We start from the raw sequence: 19,700 nt of genomic DNA on the forward strand, positions 1-19,700 counted from the left end.
GGTGTCCTCAGCTCCCGGACTTGTCACGTCTGTCAGAAACCTAACATGCAAACACATTGCAACAGTCCTTAATACAGTGGCCCCTTTGGTTTCCAGCTTCCCGACTGTCAGTCAGAACTGTAACACACAACCTGACAGGAAAAGGCAAGAGAAACAGGACAAAGGCAGTCATCCATCTGTTCCTCTGCCTTCATTTTGGCCTCTGGCTGAGGAGAAAGGCTAGTTATAGGAGAAATCATAGGAAAAGTCAATGGCAAGAAAGAAGTGCTTGAGGGGGCGAGTGTTCTGCAACAAGGCCCACAGTCAATTCTTGGATGAAATGAGGATGAAGTTTTGAAATTGGGTAACTGACCTGAAGAGGATCCTTATTACAAGTACTGGGCTCTAACGAGTCTGAAGGTACAATTCAGAACTCTCCTAGTTTCCGAGTTGTTGAATGTGGATATTTGTACGTATGATGTCCTTGCCAAAGAGATATGTGCTAAACTTGGTGTAAATTGTACCAACTGATGGGCAAGCATAGAACACTAGCACTGTACACTAAGGTTTTCTAAAACTTACTAGTGTAAATATCCCTAGAGCTGGTCACAGATCTAAAAGTTAAAATGGAAAGTCAATGTTCTGTGGCCTATAATCCACTTAGCTAGCTGATTTTGAAGTAATGTTATCCTTGATGGCTATCAATGTTTCTCCAAAAACAAATAGTTCACGTGAGATTGCTTACAGTACAACCTCAGTATGTTTTGAAAGGAAGATGGTCATCAACTCAGCAGGGCCATTAAGTCAAAAAAAATTTGTGGCAAATGGTTCCCTTCATTTCACCTCTGCTGACAAAATGACGCATATTGTAAAATGCTACCTTAATGGCAACATAGTCAGCAGGGATGATGGGTTGCTCCTATGTAGGAAGACACTGCTCATCAATGTTCTTTCCAATCATCTCCTTGGTAACCACATCAATGAAACAAAGGGGAAAGGATAGAGAAGCTCTCAGATTGCACTCGATCACCTAAAGAGATAAGCCCAAGGGGCTGGAGAGATGGCTCAGTGGTTGAGAGCATTGCCTGCTCTTCCGAAGGTTCTGGGTTCAGTTCCCAGCAACCACATGGTGGCTCACAACTATCTGTAATGAGGTCTGGTGCCCTCTTCTGGCCTGGAGATATGCACACAGACAGAATATTGTATATATAATAAATAAATAAATAAATATTAAAAAAAGAAAGCTAGAAAGAAAAAAAAATAAAAGGTAACATTAGTTTACTATTAAAAAAAAAAAGAGATAAGCCCAAAAGGCAAGAGATGATGGAAGACAGTAACAATCCTAATATTAATTTTGTACTTTGGTTTCCCTCTGTGATTACCCCATTTCCCTAATCCCATCCCCTTTATCTCCACTGCTTAGATTTCTGACTAATTGGTTTCTTTGAGAACATTATCTTTGGGTTTTGACTCATTTCCATCCCACTTCCCCAGTTCAATTCCTGCATACTTCGGATACATTTCATTTAATGCAGAGTTTGGATGATGTCACCACTGGAAATGAAAAGTCCCCACTGGAATCCTGATGGCTTCATATTAAAACCTGGCTGCTGAAAATCCTCAAAAAAAATAGAAAATAAATGTTTTCAAAAGTATGAAGTAGAAAGGAGAAATGTGTGTGTGTCTTCGTGGCTGTATGATGTAAAACAGGGTCCTGACATGGGGGTGGAGGTGGGGTGGCATTAGAGACACTTCGAAGTGATGGGGGAGAGTCTTCTGTTTTGTGTTAATTTTATTGGTTAAATAAAGAGCCTGCCTTGGCCCTTTAATAGGACAGAAAATTAGGTAGGCGGAGTAGACAGAACAGAATGCTGGGAGAAAGAAGCCGAGTCAGGCAGTCGCCATAATTCTCCCACCAGACACAGACGCAGGTTAAGATCCTCCCTGGTAAGCCACCTCGTGGGCTACACACGTTATTAAAAATGGGTTAAAGCAAGATGTGAAAATTAGCCAGTAAGAGGCTAGAGCTAATGGGCCAACCAGTGTTTAAAAGAATACAGTTTCCGTGTAATTATTTCGGGTAAAGCTAGCCGGGTGGTGGCCCGCTGCTCCTGTTACAACAGAGTGGCACCCAACGTGGTAATGAACTCCACGTAAAACCTGAGAGGGCTTAAAAAGGAGAGAGAGAGAATTTAAGACAGCTTTTTGCTGTTTGTGGGTTGTGTGCCGCAAAGAAATTGTCCTGACTCAGCAACAGAAAAAAACTGGCTGTTTTAAAGTGCCGGCTCTCTGGGCTGTGCCGCCATTGTGATCTCTTCCTGGCTTCTACGGGAGACAGAGCTTTTGAATGGAGCATTTGGAGTAAAGTGCTATGATTTGCTTGATGGCAATGTGGACTGCTGTATGCCTGGAATATTTGGAGAATCGTCGCAGGCTGAGAGAACCCTAATGCAAAACACACAAAACAAGGCTATGCAGAGAATAAAATGAAGGTTAAAAAGGTAATCTAGCTAACTGGCCCTTAATACCGTATGTTATAGCAGGTTTACAGCTTCTGCTCCACGGCAGAGTGACCTTGGGCCGGCTGCTAATGTCTCCAAGCCTTAGTTATCCTATCTATAAAACAGACATTTTTTATAAAGCGTGGAGCAGAAGCTGTAAACCTGCTATAACATACGGTATTAAGGGCCAGTTAGCTAGATTACCTTTTTAACCTTCATTTTATTCTCTGCATAGCCTTGTTTTGTGTGTTTTGCATTAGGGTTCTCTCAGGGTTGCTTGCAGGGTTATACACACCTATAATTCCAGCACTCAGGAGCTAGAGGCCATTGGATTATGGGTTTGAAGTCAGCCTGGGCCATACAGTGAGATAGTGAGAGCCAGCCTGGAACAGTATTCACTGTCTCAAAAATTCTGACAAGCTTCCAGAAGCCATATGTGTTACAAGTCTAGGAATGACGTTCTGAAAAGTAAGCGTATAGGGAAATCATAGTTCCTTGGGAGGCTAATGTCTAGTACAGGAGAAAAGGCTACCTAAACAAATTTAGGCAATATTCTCAGGTCTTTTTAGATCATTAAATATGCTAATTAATTCTGAAATTCTAGTTCAGAGTAGTTAAGCTTCGGGATATAACTAAGTACCTGAATATAGATGTCCAAACAGGAATCCATTCTTATATAACAAGACCTCAGAAGGTAATCAATTGCTAGACTAGGTTCAAAGGCCTTGTAGGTCAAAGGCTGACATCTCTGCAATGCACCTGTCCCCTCTTCAAAGCTCAGTTTTTCCACTTTAGTTCTGTTTTTGGAAGCTTTAAAACAATCAGAAAAAGTCAAAACTTTCAATTCATGTCTTACTGGCTAAACTTGAGCCATACTGTTTGGAAAAAAATAAACTAGGTGTTGAACTAAAGAATACATGAACAAATCAAAAGTATTTTTTGTGAAAAGGTATACCAGAATCCAGACCAGGCTAGTGAACACATTTGCCAGAATGGCCTCTCTATTATCCCTGACATAGGCAGTGATTGGTGGGAGCTCAACTTCTCAATCTGATGTAATTGGCTATCACCGTCAACTCAACTACAACTGTATCCCATGTTCCTGGTACCATAGTTTGACTTGGTCAGGGTTCTCTAAAGGAACAGAATCAAGCAGACATTCCTATCTTCTTCTTCTTCTTTTTTTTTTTTTTTTTTATTTTCGAGACAGGGTTTCTCCGTAGTTTTTGGTGCCTGTCCTGGAACTAGCTCTTGTAGACCAGGCTGGCCTTGAACTCACAAAGATCCTCCTGCCTCTGCCTCCTGAGTGCTGGGATTAAAGGCATGCGCCACCACCGCCCGGCTACATTCCTATCTTGAATGAGAAAAATTACTACAAGTCATCAAATACAACAAAGAAAATGTCAAATCTTACAGCTTTAATGACCAACATTGTAAACTTGGAAAAGAATCCTCTGGGCTCCAAAGAGCTTGGGGAGCAATATCCTTTGAAGACTGTTTCATCTTCTAACATCCCATAATTTAAATATGATAATAAAGATTCACTACCCTTGACATTTTATATTATCTCAATTGATGTTACACTCAAATAAAACCATGGATATCTACTTGTGTATGCACAAGTATATTCCTAGCAAATAGAGCCAAGACACACGGGTTAAATATAACTCTCATTTCTGCAGTTGGTTATGTGGCCTTCGCTGGTATTTATAACATCCTTTTCTACCCATTTCTTTTCTTCCCTCCAGCCTCAGCAAGCACACCAGTGGCTCTTTACCTGGAGGGGTGGCCCATGCTTTCATTCTTGAAGGATCTTGGTTATTTAACATCCAGCCTAAATTGGGTTGTTGTTTACCAGAGACTTTAATCACAGGGCATGGTGACACCAAGGGATGCCCTAAAGGAGCTCCTGCGTGCTAGACGTGCTCTTTCTTACCTCTGTTGTGGAGAACAAGCCAATGCCCCCCTGGTAAACTGGATCAATCACACCTCCTAACAGTTGCTCCTTTCTCTTAGCCTGTTAACTCAAGGGTATCTTGAGCCCCAAAGAGCCAGGAGGGGGGTCTTAGACTCCCAATTCAATAGGATATTTGTTGTCCCCCACAGGCAAAATGGCAACTTCTCCTAGAGCTAAACTTTTTAGGCCCGAAAAAGCACAAGGCTGCAGAGAAACATTTTTTTTCTCTAGTGAGTCACTATGGAATGGAGCTTGGAACAAGTTTGTCTGTCTGTCTGTCTGTTTATTTATTGTTTTTTTCAAGACAGGGTTTCTCTGTGTAGCTTTGTAATGTGTCCTGGCACTCGTTCTAGACCAAACTGGCCTTGAATTCACAGAAATACACATACCTCTGCCTCCCAAGTGCTAGTAAAAGACTCTCGAAGAGGTCCTTCTCTCGGGAGGAGACCTCCCCGATGCCAAGGAACAGGCCGAGACCACACGGATGCAAATTGCAAGAGGTTTATTGGGTAGACACAGGTACCTGCGGGCAGCAAAGTCTTTCGGAGGACTTGCGCACCTGCTGACTGGAGGGCGGGCTTTTTATAGGGAAGAGCAAAAAGCAAGTTTACAGAAGCAGAAGCATGGTTATCGGTCAATCGGAATAAGGTGGGGTCATGAATGGTTTCCTCTCCCAGCATGGGTGTCAGCAACAGTCATCCTGTTCCTATCTTATAGATACCCTGTTTTGCTGTCAACCTGCTTTGCTGATGTCCTATCTTATTGATATCCTGCCTTGCAGTCATCCTATCTCGTAGACATCCTGCTCTCCTAAGCAAATGGAATGTTCTTTTTTTTTTAAATATAATTTTTTTATTGAAAAAAAAAAAAGATTTCCGCCTCCTCCCCGCCTCCCATTTCCCTCCCCGTCTCCCTTTTCCCCCCTCCTTCCTCTCCTCTCCCCCTCCCCCCCACTCCTCTCCCCCTCCCTCTCCAGTCTGAGGGGCAGTCAGGGTTCCCTGCCCTGTGGAAAGTCCAAAGTCCTCCCCGCTCCATCTTGGTCTAGGAAGGTGGACATCCAAACTGGCTAGGCTCCCACAAAGCCAGAACATGAAGTAGGATCAAAACCCAGTGGCATTGTCCTTGGCTTCTCAGCAGCCCTCATTGTCCGCCATATTCAGAGAGTCCGGTTTTATCCCATGGTTTTTCAGTCGTAGTCCAGCTGGCCTTGGTGAGCTCACAATAGATCAGCCCCACTGTCTCCGTGGGTGGGTGCACCCCTTGTGGTCCTGACTTCTTTGCTCATATTTTCCCTCCTTCTGCTCCTCCTTGGGACATTGGGAGCTCAGTCCAGTGCTCCAGTGTGGGTCTCTGTCTCTATCTCCATCCATCTCCAGATGAAGGTTCTATGGTGATATGCAAGATATTAATCAGTATGGCTATAGGATAGGGTCATTTCAGGTTCTCTGTCCTCAGCTGCCCCAGGAACTAACTGCAAATGGAATGTTCTTATGAGAGCAGGCTGGCTGCTGATCTGAGAATTTTTCAAGCAAACAGGGCGTTCCCCTCTGGAGCATGCTAGCTGCGGGTTTTGAGGAGGGGGTCTGTAGGGTCTTTCACTGGGATTAAAGGCATGTGTCACCACTGTTGGGACAAGCTTAAATAGTGTATTATTTGTTCAAGTAGTAGCCTGAAGAACTCATCCAATTAGGAGATCAGAAGAGGAAAAGTTTAAGAAGACAATTCCACAGCAAATTCCACTCTGTCTTTCAGTTCAGGTGATTGTTGGACTTGGTAAGAATATGGTTTGTCTTAAATCTTCAGTGGGATGGGAGGGAGCCAGAGGGTAGGTAGAATGGATGTGTCATTGGGGAACATGAATATAAAGGACACCTGGCTGCTTTGATCTGAAGCCTGCGCACTAGGAAGACCTACACTCTAAAGTTCCTCAGCTGGGCTTGCTGGGCCAAGTTTGTAATCCCAACACTTGGGAGGCTTGAAGCCTGAGGAGCAGAGTCAGAGTCTGTCTTCAAACAAAACAAAACCAGAATTAAGAAAAAAATAGTAAAATAGTTATACCCTACCATGCTAGAGTTATTTGCTATGCTTTACCACTTTCTGCGTGTTTGTATGATGTGCATTCACGTCCATGTGAGCCCTTACGTGTGCACAGTAGTATATGTATGTGTGTGGAGCCTAAAGTTGACTTTGAGGGTATTTCTTAATCGTTTTCCACCTCCTTCATTTAGACAGGGTCTCTCAATTGAATCCAGAGCTTATCAGCATATATATTTCATTAAATCATACATATACACATATATATCATATAGCATATATTATATATACTGTTTTCTTTTAAGGTTTCTCTGTATAGCTCTGGTTGTCCTGAAACCTACTCTGTAGACCAGGCTGGTCTTAAACTCAGAGAGATGCACCTACCTCTGCCTCCTAAGTGCTGGGATTAAAGGCATTTGCTACCACTGCCCAGAGAGATGTTAGCAGTTCTTATGAGGGCTGAAGAAAACAGACCAGACCCTTGTTTATGTTTTTTAAAAGACCAATATACAGATCTATGTGTGTGGAAAAGTTTGTAAATATTTACAACTGTGGCACCCTCAGGTAACTGGATGCCGAGATGAGTGGAAGGACATGCTTCTTTTGATATTGTTGAAGACAAACTTTCCTTTTTTCAAACACACAATGCTGTGTTTATTTATAATTTTCCAGTAGCTAAGTAAGGAAGAAAAAAAAACGGCGCCCATCATAAGGAAACATCAACTGGGTTGGATACTATGTTATGAAGCATATGTATACACATTTAGCAACTTAACCTGTATTTGTTTTATTTTGTTTTGTTTTGATTTTTGAGATATGGTCCAGACTAGTCTCAAATGTGTTATGTAGCCCAGCCAACCTCAAACTCTGGACAACAATCCTCCTGCCTCGGCTTCCCAAGTACTAGCATTATAGTCATGAGCAACCAAACAGAGACTGGCTAATTTGAAAAAGTAAAATCTAAACTAAACCCATATTGTTAGGTGGTGTGGAGGCACATGCCTATAGTTCCAGAACTCAGAGAGCTGGAAGATTGGGAGTTCAAAGTTAGTTCAGGCTAAGTAAATAATGAGACACAGCTTCAAAAAGAAAGAAAGAATGAAGGGGTGAAGAGGAAGGAAGACAGACAGAAAGGCAGAAAAAAAAGAAAGGAAGGAAGTAAGGAAAAGACAGAAAAAAAGAGAGAGAAGAAGAAGCAGGGAGGAAGCCAGGCAAACAAAGGATGTGGGGGAGGTAACCCTTATCTGAGGTCTATGCCAAACACAATGGGAACAGTGGGAGGTACCATATTTACTTTGTTTGACTTTGAGAATCTCAGTCTGTACAGACAATGTTAACTATTTTGTTTTCAGCTTCATTATCCTGTAGGACAATCCTGAGGCTGTGGTAAACCCCAAGACCACTCATATCATGTCAATGTAAAACCAAGCTCTTGTGTCAACACGAATGAGAGATAGCTGGTTCTAAGTCACGTGTGAATGACTCTGGCCTGAGAACACAGATTCAATATGCTGAATGGCGTGCCCCACTGTGGAACAGGTTATAGCAACAGTAAGAACAAAACAGTCATGAGTCAATGAATTTCCCAAATACGCTGATGGGAGCATCAGGTGGGCAGGTTACCTGGGAGTGAACAACTCTGGTTCTGCTTTGGTTTTAGATACTATTTGATTATAGAGCTTGGGTATTGATGCCTGGTAGGATAGCCTAAGACAATTTTGTCTCTTGATCATCAGTATTCCAACTCTCCACACTCACAAAGTTTTAATCAGCCAATCAGTTGTATGTCCAATAACATATAATTGATGGAAGTGATATGTCCTGAATCTTCATAGGTAGGGGCTTTCCAAAGCAACGTCAGTTCACAATAACAAGTTAGCCAGTTTTAAAAAGAAAAAGGGTTAAATATCTTTTCAGCGTACACACATCTCACAAGAGACATTTATTCTTAAAGTTGATGTATTTTGTTGGGGATTTTGAAAAAGGCTCTTTCTATACAGCCCAGACTGGACTCAAGCTCATGATCCTTTTGCGTCATCTGTGCACCACTGATTAGGATTGCATTCTTAAACCACCACAGCTAGTACTATGTATGCATGCATGTATTTATTTATTTAAAGCAACCATCCCATGTTTATTGTATGTAGATTTATTTATTTGCTTATTTTCTGTGACTCTGGGAATTGTTAATGGACATATTCTATCAATGAACTACAATTCCAAGACTCCCCAGAAAGCGCGCTCTCTCTCTCTCTCTCTCTCTCTCTCTCTCTCTCTCTCTCTCTCTCTCTCTCTCCTTCTCTCCCTGCACCTTGGCTAGGTTTCAAGACATGCTAATGATTGTGGCTGAGTGAGATCATAACTTTCTAGCTGTGCGTGACTTGTTTATATTTGTTTATTTTTACTGCAAATTTAAACATATTTGAAAGAGTCTTATGATATCCATGGCACTGTGAGGCCGTATTATGTGTTCAGACATTACTGCATAGGGCAGTAATCAAACAATATAGAAATAACTTGTATAATAGACATGAAAAACTAATAAGAAACAATCTTAGAAATCGGCCTTTTTTTCTAGTTACTAAACCATACGATTAACACAACTCAGAAAAGCTAGAACTGTTTTTATTGTTATTTTGGGTCTTTATTATTTGTTATTTATTAATTTGCTTGTTTGTTTAGAGACAGGGTCTTGTTCTATCCTCCTGCCCTCATCTTCTCAGTGCTGGAGCTACAGTTATGATGAGCCATCAGGCTGGTATACTTTAACATTCTTCAATATTATTTTTGTTGTATTTTTATTTTTTTAAATGGGATAAATTGTCTATCTCTGTCACTAAAACTATTTTTTTTTTTTTTTTGGATTTTCAAGACAGGGTTTCTCCATAGCTTTTGGTTCCTGTCCTGGAACTAGCTCCTGTAGACCAGGCTGGCCTTGAACTCACAGAGATCCGCCTGCCTCTGCCTCCCGAGTGCTGGGATTAAAGGTGTGCGCCACCACCGCCAGGCTAACTATTCTTTTTTTATTTTTAGAGACAGGGTTTCTCTGTAGTTTTGAAGCCTGTCCTGGAACTCTCTCTGTAGACCAGGCTGGCCTTGAACTCACAGGTGTCCTCTTGCCTCTCTTTCCCGAGTGCTGGAAGTAAAGGCATGCGCCACAACTGCCTAACCTATAAAATATTCTTAACTGTGGAAGACCAGACACGACTCCAAAAAATGAACTGACCTAGGAAGAATCACGTCTCTGAACCTTGAGAGAGGGTTTCTTTGTGTAGCCCTGGCTTCTCTGAAATGTGCTTTGTAGACCAGGCAATTAAAGGCATGTGCCACTACCACCCAGTTCTTTTTTAATATGTACTTTTATTTTTATATATGTGTATGGGTATTCTTCTATGTGTATATACCACCTTTGTAAAGATACCCATGCAGTCTAGGAGAAGGCATAGAGTCCTTGGGGCTGGAGTTATGAGCAGTTGTGGGCCATCTGATGTAGGTGCTAGAATCTAAACTCATGTCCTTTGGAGGAACAGCAAGCTCTTGTAACCACTGAGCCATTTCTCCAACCCCTGAATCTTTATTTTCTTATGTGGCAAGTATGGACAATGAGACAGTCTTGAAAGCCTTGTGAGGATTAGGTGAGATGCAGTATAAAAATGGAGGATAAGATATGTTGAATCTAATTTAAAAGACAAGCATGAAACTATGAGCAATAAAACATGCATTTGATAAGTTCATGAGCCCACTTACTTACCTCACCATCAAAACGAAAGGTCTTCAATCTTAGTACAAACCACGGTGGGACAAAGGAAGGGCCAAGGAGTTTTGTAGGAGGCTGCTTTTTAGTTCCCTGCTGCCCAGCCCCAAAATAATCACACAGAAGCTGTATCAATTAAATTACTGCTTGGCCCGTTAACTCTAACTTCTTATTGGCTAACTCTTACATCTTAATTTAATCCATTTCTATCAATCTGTGTATTGCAAGTCTATGGTTTACCTGGTTCCAGCATCTGTCTCTGGTGGGACTACAATGGCTTCTCACTGATGCTGCTTTCTTTTTTCTAGCATTCAGTTTAGTTTTTCCGGCCAAGCTCTATTCTGTTAAGCCACTGACTGAAACAGCTTCTTATTAACCAATGGTATTCACAACATACAGAGGCGAATCCCTCATCACCTCTTCTTTTCTGTTTAAATAAAAAGGAAGGTTTTAACTTTAACAGAGTAAAATTATACTAACAAAACAGGTATCAAGCAACAATTACAGTTACAATATTTATATCTACCTTATCTTTTATCATAACTAAGGAAAACTATAACTATATATTCTTCAACTCCATCAAAGACTCTAGAAGGATATAATATTACCTAAGTAAACAGGAAGTGCATTGTGAAACTTCCAAAACTCTAGAATTGGCAGAGACATCTCGCTGCCTGGACAGTCACCCAAACATGACTATAAGCTTGACTATTATAGATGATTATCTATTAATCTATATTTCTTAATTATACATTGCATTTTAAATGAGCTAAACAAACACAATACCTTAATCAGTATCAGAAATACATTATACATAGTATAATAAAATTGACCTTAAATTTGTATGAATAAACCAAGATCTATACCAATGCAAATCTCTATAGCAAAGGAGGTATGGCACGTACTCCTGGTTTAGTGCACACGTTGCCCTGACTCCTGGCACATGAAAGAAGGGTTTGTGTGTGACAGAACATCCAGATGCAGCAACAATCAATGACAAAAGAAGCAAGCTTGCTCTCTTGGAGTCCTCATTTTGAAGTTTCCCAAATTTAATCTAACTGTTCTACAGCTTTAGATGGCTGTCCTTAAATAATAGAATCTTAAAAATTGTTTGTTTATATGGGAGTGGAGCGAGAAACAACAAAAAAAAATGTTTGCTTGAAAAATGCCCTAATGAAATTTTATTCTTTGCAAGCTCATAAAAAATGAAGTTGAAGAAAATTCCCATAAAAATGATATTTTTTTAATTTGATAAGGAAGTAATCTAGTAGAAAAAAATAAATGCAGAGAGAAGATTGGAGGTTAGCTCAGTGCACAGTACTTGTCTGACCTCGCAAAAATTCCCAAGTTTGATCTCTACATCAGAAGAAGATAATGATGGAGGAGGTCGGGATGAGGATGAGAGGAGAAGGAGGAGGGGAAGGAATGCATGGACAAGAAAACACTACGTATTAACCATAAATTCTTTGGCTTTGTTTTTCTTCTGTATTGTTACCATGAGAAATTATGGTCAATGAGAACTGTGTCCTTTTCCTTTTTGGTGAATATTGTATTTTAGGTACATCCTCAAGTTAGTAGAATGTTTTCCTACACAAAACTTGAAAGTTACACAGAAACATAACTGGTTTTAATCCCATGATGTTTAATCAAACCCCTCTTCTGGATATTTAGGCAGTTTCTAGTGTGTAGCAGCACACAGTGTTGTAACATTTCCCCACAAAGGTTTTATTTGTTCTTTTTGCTTTTGAGTTATTTCCCAAGGTAACTGGCAGAAGCAGAATTGATGGCTTCCCTTTCCAAAGCTGTATCAGTCTGTCCTCCTTTGTCACAGTAATTTAACTTTTACCACAGCAGGGCCTTCATCATGCAGGCTAAAGGTTAGTATTTTCCGCTGGATGTGATGGTTTGATGTTTACAGCATGTTAAACTCTATTTGGCCTTCGTTCTAATGCATCTCGCATCTTACTCTTCTGAATATGGGAAGCTCTTCTATCCTTTTGGGAAAGAATGATGTTAGTTTACTCACATGACAGTTATTAAACACCCATTGTGTGTCAGGCAATATACAAAGCTATAGTAATGAGCCATGAACATTAACAGAGTTCCTCTTCTTGAAGAACTGACAGGTATAGGGAAAGAGACATGTAAAGAAAGAGGCTATATCAAGAAATGTACCATGCAATGTTGGGTTTGTCTGCATGCCAAGTCAGAAGGTTTGAGTTTGCCATCTGTGAAATTTGGGGTGTGGGGGGAGCATACAAATTTTTTTTACATGTCTCTAACAAATGTTTTCCATTTGAAAATATGAATGAGGGGACTGGAGAGATGGCTCAATGGTTAAGAGCACTGGCTGCTATTCCAGAGGACCTGGGTTCAAACGCCAGCACCCACATAGTTATAAACTGTCTATATACTGTCTAAACAAGAATCTATAACTACAGTTTCAGAGGTCTGACTTCCTCACACAGACATACACACAGGCAAAATACCAATGCACAGAAAATAATAAAAATCATTAAAAAGAAAGATAGAAAACATGGATGAGATTTTTTTCCCCCATAATAGCATTCTGAGGCATCAGCGACAACCAGACTTGGCTTGCACATGGTAGGTGCTCCAGAAACACTGATGTGATGATGGTGACAGTCATGGAGAAGATGAGGACACAGGTTATAATGAACTAATGTGCTATGTGGCCCTCACCATGACTTGAAATGTCAGAAGATGGACTGGAAGAGAGCAGATAAAACGAAACCGAGTCTCTGAAACTATTGAAAAGAGCCCTGCAGCCTAGGTCTTTAATGTCACTGGCATCCAGAACATACAACTGTTTGATGATGAGATGTGGTTTGGAGATTATCTGGCACAGTGGTCAAGGAGCCTTTGGACCTGACACGTGCATCAGGGTCCTTACAGGGATCAGAAAATCTCCCTTTCCCTCTCATTCATCACAGCTCTGGTTTTGTCTCTTTTATGTGCTTTGGTTTCATCTGACCCTTTTGTGTTTTGTCTGAGGGAAAAACAAAAGATCTTTGTCTCCAAAAGAAGCCATTATCTACTCTATCTTATAAATCAAGAACGCATCTGCATTTCTGAGATGTCAAGCATCAAGCCCTGGACGTTCTTACTCTCTTGACTCCAATCAGCTAACCGACATTGCAAACCTAAGGCTGCATGCACCCTGTGTTCTGCCGCATGCTGGCTCTGTGTTTCAAACTCTGGCTTGAAAAGCACATCCACCCAGTGAAAATCACTCCACGATAGGCAAGTCCAAGACAAGCTTCAACCTTTCAAGGAAGATAAAAGAGGAAATTAAGTATTCAGTCATGACAACAAGCTGACTGAGTCTCAGGGAGAAAATGACACAGAGTATTGTCTCCCAAACTTGACTCCTGGGGTATTGGCACCAGTTGACGTTTCTAGGTCTTTCTAATTATAGATGTGCTGTGTAACATTTCTTCCACCTGCACTTGTAACAATAATATCCAATGCTTAGCATTATCAAAGACCTTTCCAGCTTGAAATAATTAATTCACACAATCCCAGTCATCTGGGAGAGACAGTATTATTATCCAAGTTTTACAGATAGGGAAAACTTCAAAAGAGTTTCCCCCAGGGTCACGCAGTGACTGGATCGGGGCCAGGAGTGGATTATAGAAGAACTAGATTTTTTAAATATCATTGGAAGATGACAGCCTTTCTCAGACTCTTTGGATTTGGATTCGATTTGACTTCTTTTTCTTCGGCATGCTAAACAGATACCCTTTGTTGGGGACGAGGGCACGACTGTGCTTCTGTGGTGGCTCCTTTCCCAGAAGGAATGATTATGCCCTCAGGAATTGCCACACATGTCACAATGCTTTGGGATGCCAGGTAATTTTGGTGCTTGCCAAGCCGGCTAACATACGCCAGCTGTTTCATCTCTCTGACTTTCCCCTTCATTGTACCTACAGCGTCTCCTTTAGTTGAGAAAGATTTGAACACAGAATTCTTGAACTGTAAAGAAAAACCTAAGACAGACAGAGAGTCACACAGACCCCTTTTCTCTTCTGATGATCAACTAATTGAGATTCTTAGGGACTGTGTACACGGTGGAGAAGGCTCTTTATAGATAACATCAACCTTTTATCTTTTTTTTTTTTTTTAAGATTTAAAGGGGCTGAAGAGTGGCTCAGAGGTTAAGAGCACTGATCCTGAGTTCAATCCCCAGCAACCATGTGGTGGCTCAAAACCATCTACAACCAACAAGATTTGGTACCCTCTTCTGATGTGTGGGCATACATGCCAGAACACGGTCTACATAATAAATAAATAAATCTTTAAAATAAAGATGTCCAACTAATGGGACTTGATCTATTTTTTTTAAGACAAGAACAAAGATTTCCCTTCTGCAGAGCTGGCAGAAAAATCTCTTTTTAACATCCCCTTTTTGTCCAAAGCAAATAGGCTTTTATGTAGGAAATAAAATAATGCCATATTTCAATGAGATATTAACAAGAGTTCCATGTTGACTCAGAGACCAGTAGAACCAGGCAAAAGGACAATTTGGAAAACTCAGAATAGGAAAGGAATTTGATGGATCTGATTAAGAACTTTTCAAAACGTGGCTCTTTTGAAATTGAGGTTCAAAAAAGCATCTCTCTGTTGTCTGTGTGTGAGTCACCGTGCAGAAGCAGAGTGAGTAACTTGAAAGAAGTATGAATGAGAGGCGGTGTGGTATGCTCTCAAGGCCGGTTTACACATATCAAGTTTAGGCCTGACTCACTTTGTCCTTAAAAAGTTCCCCAAAATAGATCTTCTCACCCCAAAGTATAAGGATCCTTGGCGTTGTTTTTCCAAACACTTGTAAATCAGAGAAGTTGAGTGGTTCCTTCCAGTTCAAGGGTAACCCTAGATGAACCTGAGAGTGATTAATGTCCACATGAAAGCCTTGGGTCTACATAATAGAGCAATGCAGTGGAAACTTCAGCCTGCAGACAGCTATGAGCTACACCCCGAATGCTCCATCAGCCTGTCGACTATCAGTTACCCCCACAAAGAGGCTCAGGCAGTTGGTGAGTTCCCCAAACTCATTCCTTCAGTCAACAAGCTTGGATTAGACTCCCATCCAAGAGGGCGTGGGTGCCAACTGTTTCATAATTTAATAAAAATCCTTCGAGCTCAGTGAGCGCTCTAATCTTCATTGGAAAATGTTCATCAAGCTCAAGTTAGGACAACACCCCATCTTTACACCATCTTCGCCATCACCCAAAACTTCCTGACGGAGTCTATTTAGAGCCTAGAACTTTTCCATGCTGGATCCTGACCAGGCTTTAAAAGAAAGAAAGAAAGAAAGAAAGAAAGAAAGAAAGAAAGAAAGAAAGAAAGAAAGAAAGAAAGAAAGAAAGAAAGAAAGAAAGGGAAAGAAAAAAGGAGGGTTTGTAGCTTTTGGGTACAACAGTCTATTCAAACATTTCTAGTTACTCTTTTTCTAGATCCATAGATAAAACACTGAGTCCTCAATACTAGGAATGACCAGTGTTCCATAAAGAATCCTTCGTGAGCCAGAGAGCATTTGAAGATATTAATATTTTTTCAAATAAGTATTTGTGTGTTTTACTGGGAAAATATTTTGTTCAGCCAAACTTGGTGGCTTATGCTTATTTACAGTTCCAACACTTAGAAAACTGAGGTAGAAGGATTGACTTGAGTTTTAGGCCAGCCTGGACTACAGAGCAAGACTCTGTTGAGAAAGAGAGGGAGAGAGAGAGAGAGAGAGAGAGAGAGATAGAGAGAGAGAGAGAGCGAGCAAGTGATACATTTGTTTAAGTTACCAAAAGTAGCAGAGAGAATATGTCAGAAATTTTATTCAATTTGAGGAGGGGATTTCAGGAAATAGTTGACCCCCAAAGAGTTTGAGCAGAGGCAGGCAGGAGGTGAAGACACACTTGTGAACTTTTGCCAGCACTGGTGTTTGAATTGGGCAGAAAGGGTGCCAAACAAGAGGCCCTACACAGGGTGGCTCTGACCTCTGTGGAGTCACTGTGGTAGGAAGACACTGTGTACACTGTCTGGGGAGTCAGCTGCCGTCTGGACGATTCCTGCTGCACAGCCCAGGTCCCCTGGAGTGAGACAGCTCACCAGCTGGCAGTTGCGGGACTCCTCCCGCTCTTCCAGTGCAGGACTTGAATGTGAATTCATAATGTGTCTTGGTTTTCCCCAGCAAAGCTAGACTTGCAATGGATGCTGTATATTTTCTTCACGGATCCAAAACAAGTATGTGGTACTAGGCTTCTCCTTCCTTCAGTCCTTCTTCCAAGAGGTGCTGGCTCACTGAGGCTCACTGGACCTTAGCCTATGTCCTACCCCCCTAACCCCACCCCTGCGTGCCCTACTTGGTGCACTGTCACATTTCTCATTATGGGGCAGTGGGGGGGGGAGGGAGGGTTGAGGGGGCCTGGGGAGCCAAGCTCAGCTGCTTCAAGAACTTTCTCTCTGGAAAATAATGGTCAGAGATTTACTCTCGGGTGGATTCTCTCTTGGACCTCTTTAGGTGCTAACAAGGCAGGGCTAGAATGCTAACCCTTATACAGCAATGGAAATACTCTCTAATGATAAATACCGACTGTCGGCGGAGTTTCTCTGTGTCTTGGCAGCTGCTCCCAAATAACCATTATTTATAAATGCTTGGCTGATAGCTCAGGCCTATTACTAGTTAACTCTTACATTTTAACCTAACCTATACTTCTCAACTATCCTCTGCCACGTGGTTGTACCTTCTTTCAACGCAGTTCATTTGTCTTGTTTCTGTGTTTGCTCAGACTCCTCAGACTCCACCCTTCTTCCCAGCATTCTCTCTGCCCTGAAAATACTGCCTAGCTAGCTATTGGTCAATCCGTTTTTTTTTTATTAACAACGAGAGCAACACATTTTCTAAGTGTACAGAAGGATTATTCCACAATGATAGACTACATTCTTTTTGTTTGTTTGAGACAAGGTCAGGGAATATTTGAGACAAGGTCAAGGTAGCCCAGGCAGACCTTGAACTTCTGATCCTCCTGACTCTGACTCCCAAGTGCTGGGGTTATGGGTGTGCATCACCACACCTGACTACCTTTATTAGCCCGAAGTCTACTTCCCCAATTGTCAGTGAGATTGGAGAAAAGAAAGGAAAAGAGTCATGAATAGCCTGGCGTACACACCTATTATTCCAGCACTCAGGAAGTGAGGTAGAAGGGTTATGAGGTCAGCACTCAAGACTCAATCTGTCTACACTCAGAAGAAGCAGGAGGAGGAAGAGGAAGAAGTAGAGGTAATAGGGAGGAGGAGGAAGAAGTGGAGGTAGTAGCAAGGAGGAGGAGGGGGAAGGAGGAGCTATAATGGGATGACCTGGGAAATCATATAAAGCCTTGAAAAGAAACTTGTATTCAGGTCCTCAGTGCCACCTAGCACCCAGGACCTCTTTGTCGGGAGGACTCGCTGTGACAATTTTCTATCACTTGGAACCAGAGATGTGAAGACTGAGCTGGAAACTGAATATCAACAGCGCAGCAACCCAGGTGAATTAAAATACCTAGCTATCGTTCCTTTGTGCTCGACGTCACAGCTGTCGGCAAAGAGCACGGAGCAACCAAAGACCAGTTAAGGAAGGCTATGCACCGCGTCTCAAACCTGAGCAATGAAAATAGGAGCATAATCCTCAAGGCCCCTAGTTTAAGGTCAGGCTCACTACACTCTCCTGAAAGGCATGCTTGTTCCCGAAATAAGTTTTCTTGCTCCAGACTGCTGGATGGCATGTCACTGCCAGGGCGGCAGAATTCCCGGGCTATTTCCAGTGTCAGGTTTCCTTGGAACAGGCTTGTGTGTGGCCTCAGTCTTCTAAAGCCTTCTGCTTTGCCATGGTGATGCTGCATGGTAAACTATCTGTGTATATTGTATAATATTGTATAATGTTTGCAATGATTGTTTGGCTGGAGGTGAGCAGAGCTAACATACTGAGCTATTGGGTTTTATAACCCCCCTCTTCTGAGGTTCATTAGACTTCAGTCCTTCAGCTGGTTGGTTTAAATATAAGCAGCCTCTAGAAAAGGAGACAGGTTTATTAATCTTGTGGGCTTGATATATACGTGGGGATTGATGTTTGTGTTCCTGGAAGTGTGTGGATGTGTAGAGTCCAGAGACCCACACTGTATGTGTTCCTTGATCAACTTAAACCTTACTATGAGGTAGGGTCTGTATTAGAGTTCTCTAAAAGAACAGAACTGATGGAAACATACGTAACACAAACTGGAAGGGATTGCAAAAAAGGAATGAGAATACCTCTTTCATTTTTTCTTTCTTATAACAGATATAAAGCTATATAAAATGCCACAGAACCTCTGTTTGGGAATGTCTTAGAATGGACAAAAAAGTCAGCTGGATAGAAAATTATAAAAATACTCAAAGACAATGAGGTTGCCCCAAATAAGCTAATCTGGTCTCAGAGTCCACTAACAGAACTGTAAGATCCTGGGGCTGGAGAGATGGCTCAGTGGTTAAGAAGAGCATTGCCTGCTATTCCAAAGGTCCTGAGTTCAATTCCCAGCAACCACATGGTGGCTCACAACCATCTATAATGAGGTCAGGTGCCCTCTTCTGGCCTGAAGGCATATATTGTATACTAAATAAATAAATTTAAAAATAAAAAAAAGAACTGTAAGATCTAGAAGCTAGAATAAGAGGTAGGCACTTATACTCTGAACTTACTCAGCTATATGTAGAACATGGGCTTCAATTTAAAACCAACACAAAAAGCACATTAATAAACTTTAAGTTCATCCTGGAAACCATCCATTGGAGACCATGGTCATTGGAGAAGGTAGGTAATATTTCGCTCAGCTAGAATATCTAGAAAAAAAACTCTAGAAAAAATAGAGTTAACAGTCAGCAAGTACCTGAAAAGTGGTTTTTTTGTTTGTTTGTTTGTTTGTTTACTGGAAAGATGTGTTGGATTTAGTTCTAGGACTCCATGATTCAAATAAATAAATAATTTGAATAAATAAATAGCCCAATTGGTGGCAGCTCCATGTATTCTAATTCTTATTAAGTGACAAAGAACCTCCCGGGAATCATGGCTATGGAAAAGACAGAAGAAGTTGCCTCTTAGATTAGCATGGCAGAATTTGCTTAATTGAGCCTGAAATTTTCTTTTTCTTTAAGACTGGGTCTTGGGTATGCTAGGCTGGCCCCAAACTCACTGTGTAGTGGAAGATGAGCTTCAGCTTCTGATCCTCTTGCTCCCACTTCCAAAGTCCTGGAATTTCAGATGGCTACCACCATGTCTTGTTTATTCAGGCTTGGGAGTCTAGCCTGGGCTTCCAGAATGCTAGACAAACACGTTACCCATTGGGCTACAGCCCCAGCTCTTTATTAATCAATGAGAGTATTGCATATTTGGAGTGTACAGAGGATTATTCCACAGAACCAGCTAATGGTATGAGGAAATTAAGAAAGGACA

At 41.4% G+C, this 19,700-nt stretch overlaps 1 long non-coding RNA gene across 1 annotated transcript; it reads left to right on the top strand.

Annotated features, from left to right (window-relative positions):
- The first annotated feature begins 1,905 nt into the window (after positions 1 to 1,905).
- Positions 1,906 to 14,085, top strand: LOC126504771 (uncharacterized). The gene is made up of 3 exons (XR_007592708.1): positions 1,906 to 1,926; positions 11,975 to 12,102; positions 13,984 to 14,085. It is a non-coding gene; the product is annotated as an uncharacterized lncRNA (long non-coding RNA).
- The last annotated feature ends 5,615 nt before the right edge of the window (positions 14,086 to 19,700 follow it).

This window comes from Alexandromys fortis, unplaced genomic scaffold (assembly GCF_014885135.2).
Source record: "Alexandromys fortis isolate MF-2015 unplaced genomic scaffold, M_Fortis_MF-2015_v1.1 scaffold_32, whole genome shotgun sequence".
NCBI lineage: Eukaryota > Metazoa > Chordata > Mammalia > Rodentia > Cricetidae > Alexandromys > Alexandromys fortis.